The sequence below is a fragment of the Dreissena polymorpha genome, chromosome 7, assembly GCF_020536995.1.
Source record: "Dreissena polymorpha isolate Duluth1 chromosome 7, UMN_Dpol_1.0, whole genome shotgun sequence".
NCBI lineage: Eukaryota > Metazoa > Mollusca > Bivalvia > Myida > Dreissenidae > Dreissena > Dreissena polymorpha.
The window spans coordinates 60590061-60598405 of NC_068361.1; positions in this window are offsets into that span (position 1 = coordinate 60590061).

Here is an 8345-nt window from a genome sequence, read left to right on the forward strand (position 1 = left end):
TCGTTATTTCCTCTATGGCGTTTACGAATTTTAACCGGGTTTATGGATAAAGAAGACGAACTGAATGTGAGGTACACTTTTCATTTCAATGGGACCAAAAATGGAAAATAATCCCGATTTTTTCTATTCTTTGTTACATGTACTGGCATGAGAACACGTGTGTTTACAAAAAGCTGACACATCACGCCATCAAATGTATACAAAACCAGTAATGTACGTATTTATGGAGTTAGAAATACATCAACTGCAACAATTTATAATCCAATAAGTTTTAGACTGTCAAATTACACACAATAAGTATTGAGGTATTGAAAGCCATTAAGCTTTCGTCCGTTTAGTACGGACTTAATCAACATAATCATTTCTACTGTTGGGAAACGTTAACACCGCTTATTGTCGGGGTAAACGATGTTAACGTACTGTCCCAGGTGTGCGAGAGTGTGAAGTGGCCCCGTCCTTGTTTAGCACCGGTCTTAGTGCATCGCTCACCCCAAATATTGGTCTTAATTATTGGCGTTCTGTTCTTTATCATATAAATTTAAACTCGATAAATCAATTTGGTTACTTACAAAATTGTATCAACATACCATATATATCAAAATATAGTAGGGAGCTATTTTTAAGATTCGATAAAAGTCTTAAACTAAATGTCAAATACCAGTCGCTTAGTTGTTACTTTTGAACTAGCGATGGTGATCGTTTTCCTTAATATCTGGTGCTGCTTTCGGACGGGTCTTTGCGCGGTATTTACCGACTTATAAACACTCAATTAAAATCACCCCCCAAAACAAAATAAGTTTACGTTGCATTTTTGTCGGCTGTCAATTGCCGGATTGCAGTTGTAATTTGGGAACTAATAAACGCGAAATAAAAAAAACCTTTGGTTATAAGCATATTTAACAAAAAATCACATATCTATTGTCGTTTAGCAAAAAGCATTACGCCCTGGCTTTTCATGATTATCTCACAACATAACTTTAATATGATACCAGATGCGGCATTGTCGTAATAAATGTTATTTATATGCTCGAAAGGTTTTACCATAATATTCGACCAAAACAAATTATAGAAAAGAAAAACAGCATAAAAAATGTCGAAAAGTGTTTTTTCTTTAATTGTTTTACTTTTCCTTTGAATTGTTTTAGCGGACTAAATAATTGATTTTTAATGGTCAAATTATAGAAAAGGAAATCATCATCAAAAGGTTGAAACGGCACTAAATAATCAATATTAAAAAAATAGTAGATACATTCAAAGTTTGATATGTTATTTATTCGGATATAACGTGTATAGGTTAATATTCATGAAAACAGGAAGCTCCACAATACGTCCTGTGTAGTTAAAGGGACTATGTCTCCAAACAAACTTGTCACTTTATACACTGTTATTATTCTTTCGAAATAAAATATACAGAAACATAAAATATATCATCGTGTGATGAAATTAATATTTAAAATAACAATTATGTTTAGATGCATCCATTAAAAAAAATACACGGAAATAAACAAAATCGAGATTATTGAAGTAATTACGAAAGAGTATCTATCTATGCATTGTTTTGACTTACAAAATTAAGCGTTTACGCTTATTTCATTATCCGCTTTTCTCCAAGAGCTATGTGTTTTTATTTTGTTTGTAGAAGAAATTATCTCGGTATTTATCATGAGTATTTATATTTTTATACACGTTATCCTTTCCACCTTAATATACCTGTAAAATGAAATAATGTTTAAGTTTATATGATTTGTCCTGCTGTCTCCGTTTTGGAGAGGGTAGACATCGTCCATTAAAAAAAGCTTTTCTCATTTTCCATATCGAAGGATATTGCGGACCCCTCCATTGTTTCCCTTGGGAGGTGTGATAGTTTCTCCGAACTGCGTCATCCGAGTATGCAGCCTGCTAGACGGATAGTTCAAAGCATAATGCACCATTAGCACCATTGCCACATTTTTTCTCATCACCGAAAAGATCCCATCCGGGTGTTTCAGCTTTTTCTAGATGTCAAGGCGCAGCGGCGATTCATTCAATTCACCCAAACCGTTCTTAATTGGGTGAAAGATATAGCCCGGATATTTCCGTCGAAGGTAGCTAAGCAGGCGCTTACTGTAAAAGTCGTCAAAGTCGATGTCTTTTGAGAACACGCCAACAACATTCATAAAAAACGTCACACACATCACAGTTCTTGACACACGCATGGTGGAAGACTCTGAAAAAGAAAACAGAATTCGATGTTAAAAATTGCGAGAATCTTATGCAACTCCACTTCATACACAAGTTGTATAACACTTAACAAAATGTGTGGCTTTTGCAAAAGCACATTGACAGCCTCTGAAATAAAAAAAACACTTACACTAAAGTAACATGTGAGTAAATACACCCCAAAAGACAAAACATATAACACACTTAACGCAAGTTCGTGTATTTCGTACGTACGTAATGTAACATTATGAAACTGAATACTTGTAAGCATTCCGCCTAAAAACTACGCATACAATGTGTAAGTCTCCAAATGGAAGTGAAATGGTTTGCGTACAAGATGGATTCCTTCTTTGTTAACATTCAATTCCAGCTATTATTATTTGAACTAGAGCTTTGTCACAGACGTGACGTATACCCCCACATGCTGTATTGACACATAATGTGTTGCATGCTGTCTTCACAAAACAAGAGAAGCTTATTTATGGCGATATTTAAGAATTATTATGCCATTATCATTTATGGCCATTTTGATCTTTGAACTTTTGAATTCTTTCGCATGACACGCCGTCCAATGACTGTGAACAAAATTAATGTACCGAGTAATTTTTAAATCTCACAATGAATGACATAGTTATGGCCCAGACAAGCTCATTTATGGCCATTTTTTACCTTTGAACTGAAAGTGTGACCTTGGCCTTGGAGATATCGACGCAATTCTTTCGCATAACACACCGTTCAATTATTGTGAACAATTGTACCGAGTAATTTTAAAATCTCACAATGAATGACATAGTTATGGCCCAGACAAGCTCATTTATGGCCATTTTTTACCTTTGAACTGAAAGTGTGACATTGACCTTGGAGATATCGACGTAATTCTCTCGCATGACACAAATGTGCCAAATGATTTTAAAATCTCACAATAAATGACAAAATAACGGTCCGGACAATCTCATTTATGGGTAACTCCAATTTTGACCTTGACCTTGGATATATCGACGTACTTCTTTCGCAAGACACACCGTCCCACACCAAATATGAACAAACGCACGAAGTCATTTTTAAATATATCGATACATGAAATAGTTATGGTCTGGACAAACTTTCGGTTAAAATCGCACTAAGTAAACCCTTGACCTAGTTTGACCCGGCATGACCCATATTCAAACTTGACCTAGACATCATCTAGATTCAACTTCTGACCACGTTTAGTAAAGATCGGATGAAATTTTCGGGAGAAACAGACCGACCGACCGACAGACCGACCGACAAAGTGAACTCTATATAGCCCCCATTACCAATTAATAATGGGGGTATACTAATTGATTTGCATGCTTATACTTAAACGATTGGGAACAATCCAAACTTCACGTGCAGGGTATCATTCTGCTGCATTCCAACTTTATGAAAATCATTTTCGAAATAATTTAAGGTTTTATTTGTGTTTAAACATTCAAACATTTTAACATGTTGAATACAAATTAACTTAAATCATTTGAAATAAAAAAATATATAAATCGACTATCATCGCGTGGTGTGTAATTGTGACAGGGATATGAGAGAGCCATGGTCGGAACCAATCAGATCTGTGCGCATGAGGTTGGCAATAAGCTTTTATATTTTGTTTGCCTTTGACAAAGCTGAAATTCGTTGTTGAAAATTTACATCGGTTTTAGTGTTTAGAGTGTAATATACCACATGACGAGCAATAATGATAAATTACGATGGTTTTGTGAAAAAGAAACGAATTAACTTTCCAACATAATACAAATGTTTTACATTCTTATGTTTAAAACTTGATAAGTACCAATGCAGCCATTACGCAATATAAACCATATGAAAGGGAAAAAAGTTCTTCTTATATGTTTTTCTTGTAAGAAACACGAAAACGCAATCGAACTCCGTTTATTTATCAACTATTTAACGATCGTTATTTGCTTTGTGTTTTGCATCACGTGCGTATCAATATATTACGTACTTCATTCCTATTGTGCTATTTGGATCATCATTATTTACCTTTTACAAAAAGGTGTGTATCGAATACTTATCATTCAATATACTACACACGTGTCTACCTCAACACAAAGGTGTGTATCGAATACTTATCATTCAATATACTACACACGTGTCTACCTCAACACAAAGGTGTGTATCGAATACTTATCATTCAATATACTACACACGTGTCAACCTCAACACAAAGGTGTGTATCGAATACTTATCATTCAATACACTACACACGTGTCTACCTCAACACAAAGGTGTGTATCGGACACTTATCATTCAATATACTACACACGTGTCTTCCTCAACACAAAGGTGTGTATCGAATACTTATCATTCAATATAATACACACGTGTCTACCTCAACACTAAACCAGATATCGGAATCATTGTATGTCTTTCACACTCGCCACAAATAGTATTACTATTAAATATGTATGGACATACATTTGCCATTTTAAAAGGGACTCTATAGAACTTCCACATAGTGTGGTTATATCCATGATATTGATAACATAGGCCTGTATGGTCATGCATGTTTTCCGACTAATAAACTTAAATCAGCGCCATATCTTCTCTATAAAACACTTATTGTTTTTATGGAACGAAATGACTACATTACAGCGTCGCAATGCGTTCCACAACCTGTGTCAGCGCTCTCCACCTCAGCATTACTCTAGATGGTAACGAAGTTAGTTAGATAATAGAATAGCAAAATCCATGTGGAAGTTATACTAATCTTTATGCATTTATCACTTAGTAAATTATTAAAGCTGAGTGGGGGCAATTTTCAATTTCACTTTTAATTTCAGTATTCAACAACAAGTCATATACATGAAGGTCCCATGTTAATTTTCATACTTTTCATCCGTAATGTTATTAACAGCTTGTTACAAATTTTTTGTTGTATACATTATACACTACTTACCTACACGTAGCTTTATTTAAGATGCAATATACGGTATACATGTGAACCTTTATAGAGGCTCTTACGATTATTAAACTTTCTAAAATGGCTTCTTTCGGGCGTGAAAATAATAACATTTAAAAAACATACACTTCACTGGCGTCTTTTCTGATAATAATAAAGGCTGACTATGTGGGATAAACATGATTGAAGTTAACACATGATATAAATAAACGATTAAATCGCGTCTTGTACAACCTCTAATAAAAAAGCTTCCTCATGTTTACAGGTTAACAGTCTTCTATGAGCCACAAGGCTTATCAGTATAAATAGCCAGTACACGCGCCAGCGTGGCAGTTCAATTTAACCAGTCTCTCGCTTAACAATAGTACTCACGTTCATCAAGTAGATTCATACAGTTGTTGTGCGTTAATAAATATTTAGATTAGAACCATAGACTTGTTATTAAAAAACACCCCAACAAAACATGGTGTCAGAAATTAAGCTCTGCTGTCTATTTTGTGTATGCATTCTATTTTGTGGACTTATACACATCATAAGATGGATCTAACAGGAATTCCTATTCCAAGGATGAACTGGGACAGTGCAAATCTCCTGGAGGAATTTAGCAGAAAAGGAGTAGAGCGCAAAAGTGACTTATGCGTTACTTTGGGTCGGTGAGAAAGGCCGTGATATATTCAACAAACTTCCACTTACAGATGAGGCAAGACAATCAACAAAAGCGATATTTGATGCATTTCGAACGCATGTACAACCAAGATCCAACCCAGTCTTCAACATAAATAAATTTCGTAATGAAAAACAAGAGATTCCACGGCAGAAGCATTTATTACCAGACTCAAAACATCAGCATTGCATGGTGCATATGGAGTAGAATATAGAGATGATTTAATTAGAGACCAAATAGTGTTTAGGATTAAGTCGGAAAAGATCCGAGAGAAGCTTCATACCGAGGGTGACAAACTAACATTGCAATAAGCCATTGAAATCTGCCAATCCTACGAGTATGAACAAAAACAGTTGACAGAAATGCAGACAGAAAAGTCCGCTGACAATGTTAAATTCAGACATATGTCGAGCAAACAGAAGCCACGTCCATCTGCAAAATCGGAGTCGGCCAGCCAACAAGCAGCATTCAGATATGGTCGCTCCAGACCATCCCCTCAAAACGCCAAGTCTTCAAGACTTCATCCTCAAAAGGAGAGGACATGTCAAAACTGCACCACAATACACCGAGAAGGGCAATATCTTGCCCATGTTAAACAGTGTCACCTCTGCAAGAAGTGGAACCATTTCGCATCCGCATGCCGATCTAGGAATGTCAACGACATTAACAGTGCCGCTCGAAGTGATGATGTGCATAGTGATGATGTGCTTTGTGATAGTGTTTTTGTGGATAGTATTGAATCCAAAATAGTTAATGGACAAGTTTTTGCAGAAATTGGGGTAGGTCCAAAACAACAAATCATCAAGTTCAAGATTGACACTGGATCTCAGGTAAACATTTTGCCATTTTCTGACTATCAATGCATTGGTACCAAGGGAAATCTCAAACGTTCAAATCTCCGGTTATCAACATACAATGGCATCCCGTTAAAGACTGAAGGAACTATTTACTTGCATTGTATACACGCACGTAATGGTCATTCTGAGAATGATGAATTCCGCGTAGTGCATACATAATCACAGCCTTAGCTCTGTTTACAAACGTCTGTTAAATTTGGCCTAATCCAGCTATCATTCTCAGTGGAATCCCATACATCGAACTGTCTAATGACGACTTTTGTACGGGACTTTCCAAAGCTTTTTCAAGGAATAACCAACATGAAGGGTGAGTGCAACATTCATTTAAATCCATACAGTAAGCCTGTTGTTCACCCCTCTCATAGAATACCTGTTGCACTACAGGACAGATGTAAAGCTGAACTGGCAAAAAAGGAAAAATTAGGGGTCATTACAAAGGTCAATGAACCTACCGAATGGGTAAATCCATGGAAAAAGGCCAAGGTAATTTAAGAGTTTGTTTGGATCCAACGGACTTAAATAAAAGTATACAGCGTCCGCATTACCATATTCGATCCCTTGGCGATATTTTGCAATCTCTTAATGGAGCAAAAGACTTCACAAAACTTGATTCAAGATCAGGTTACTGGGCTGTTAAACTCAGTGAAGAGTCATCATATCTGACATGTTTCAGCACCATATTTGGAAGGTACCATTATCTGAGGTAACCATTTGGTCTATGCTTGAGTGGGGACGAATTTATCAGACTTGTTGATGATATCCTTGTCTATAGTCGAACTAGACAGGAGCATGACAGCAACCTTAAATCCGTGCTTGAAAGAGCGCTCGTTCAATTTAGTATCCTACATGAGGACACAATTGAGGTTAGCATGACTGAAGTTAAGTATTTTGGTCAGCTGCTGACTGCAGAAGGTCTCAAGCTGGATCCAGCCAAGGTCGCTGCGATCAAAGACATGCCGCCTCCAAACAACAAAAATGAGTGGCAAACTGTATAAGAAATGGTCAACTATTAGTATCGGTTTGCACCAAATTTGTCACAGGTCACCAGCCCCCTAAGACAGCTATTAGGAAAAGACACTGAATTCATGTGGGCTAAGCCACAAATAGACGCATTTAACAAGGTCAAAGGCATATTGACACAAACAGGTCAAGCATTAGGCTACTTTGATTCGAAATAGCCACTCACCTTACAGACAGACAGTTCAAGAACATGTATCGGAGCTACGCTATTGCAGGACGGAAAGCCTAAAGCGTACGATAGCAAGTCGCTTACAGACAGTCAAACGCATTATGCCATGATTGAACTAGAATGCTTGGGAATCCCTTTTGGGCTAAAGCGTTATCACCAATGGATTTACGGTAGAAAAGTCACAGTTGAAACGGATCATTTACCGCTTGTTTTCAATTTTCAAGAAGCATTTACATGCAGCACCAGCAAAGTTACAGCGCATGTTATTGTGCATGCAGCCCTATGACATGCACGTAAGATATCGCCCAGTAGGGACATTCCTGTTCCAGACACATTGTCTCGGACACCGTTAAGTGAGACGGGCCCTGACCTATCAGACCAAGCAGACATCCAGGTCAATATGGTAATGTCAAGTTTACATGTACTTAGCAAGAAAATGCAGGAAATAAGGGAAGTAACAGAGAAAGATACAATACTTTCAAGTCTCAAACAATTATTTCC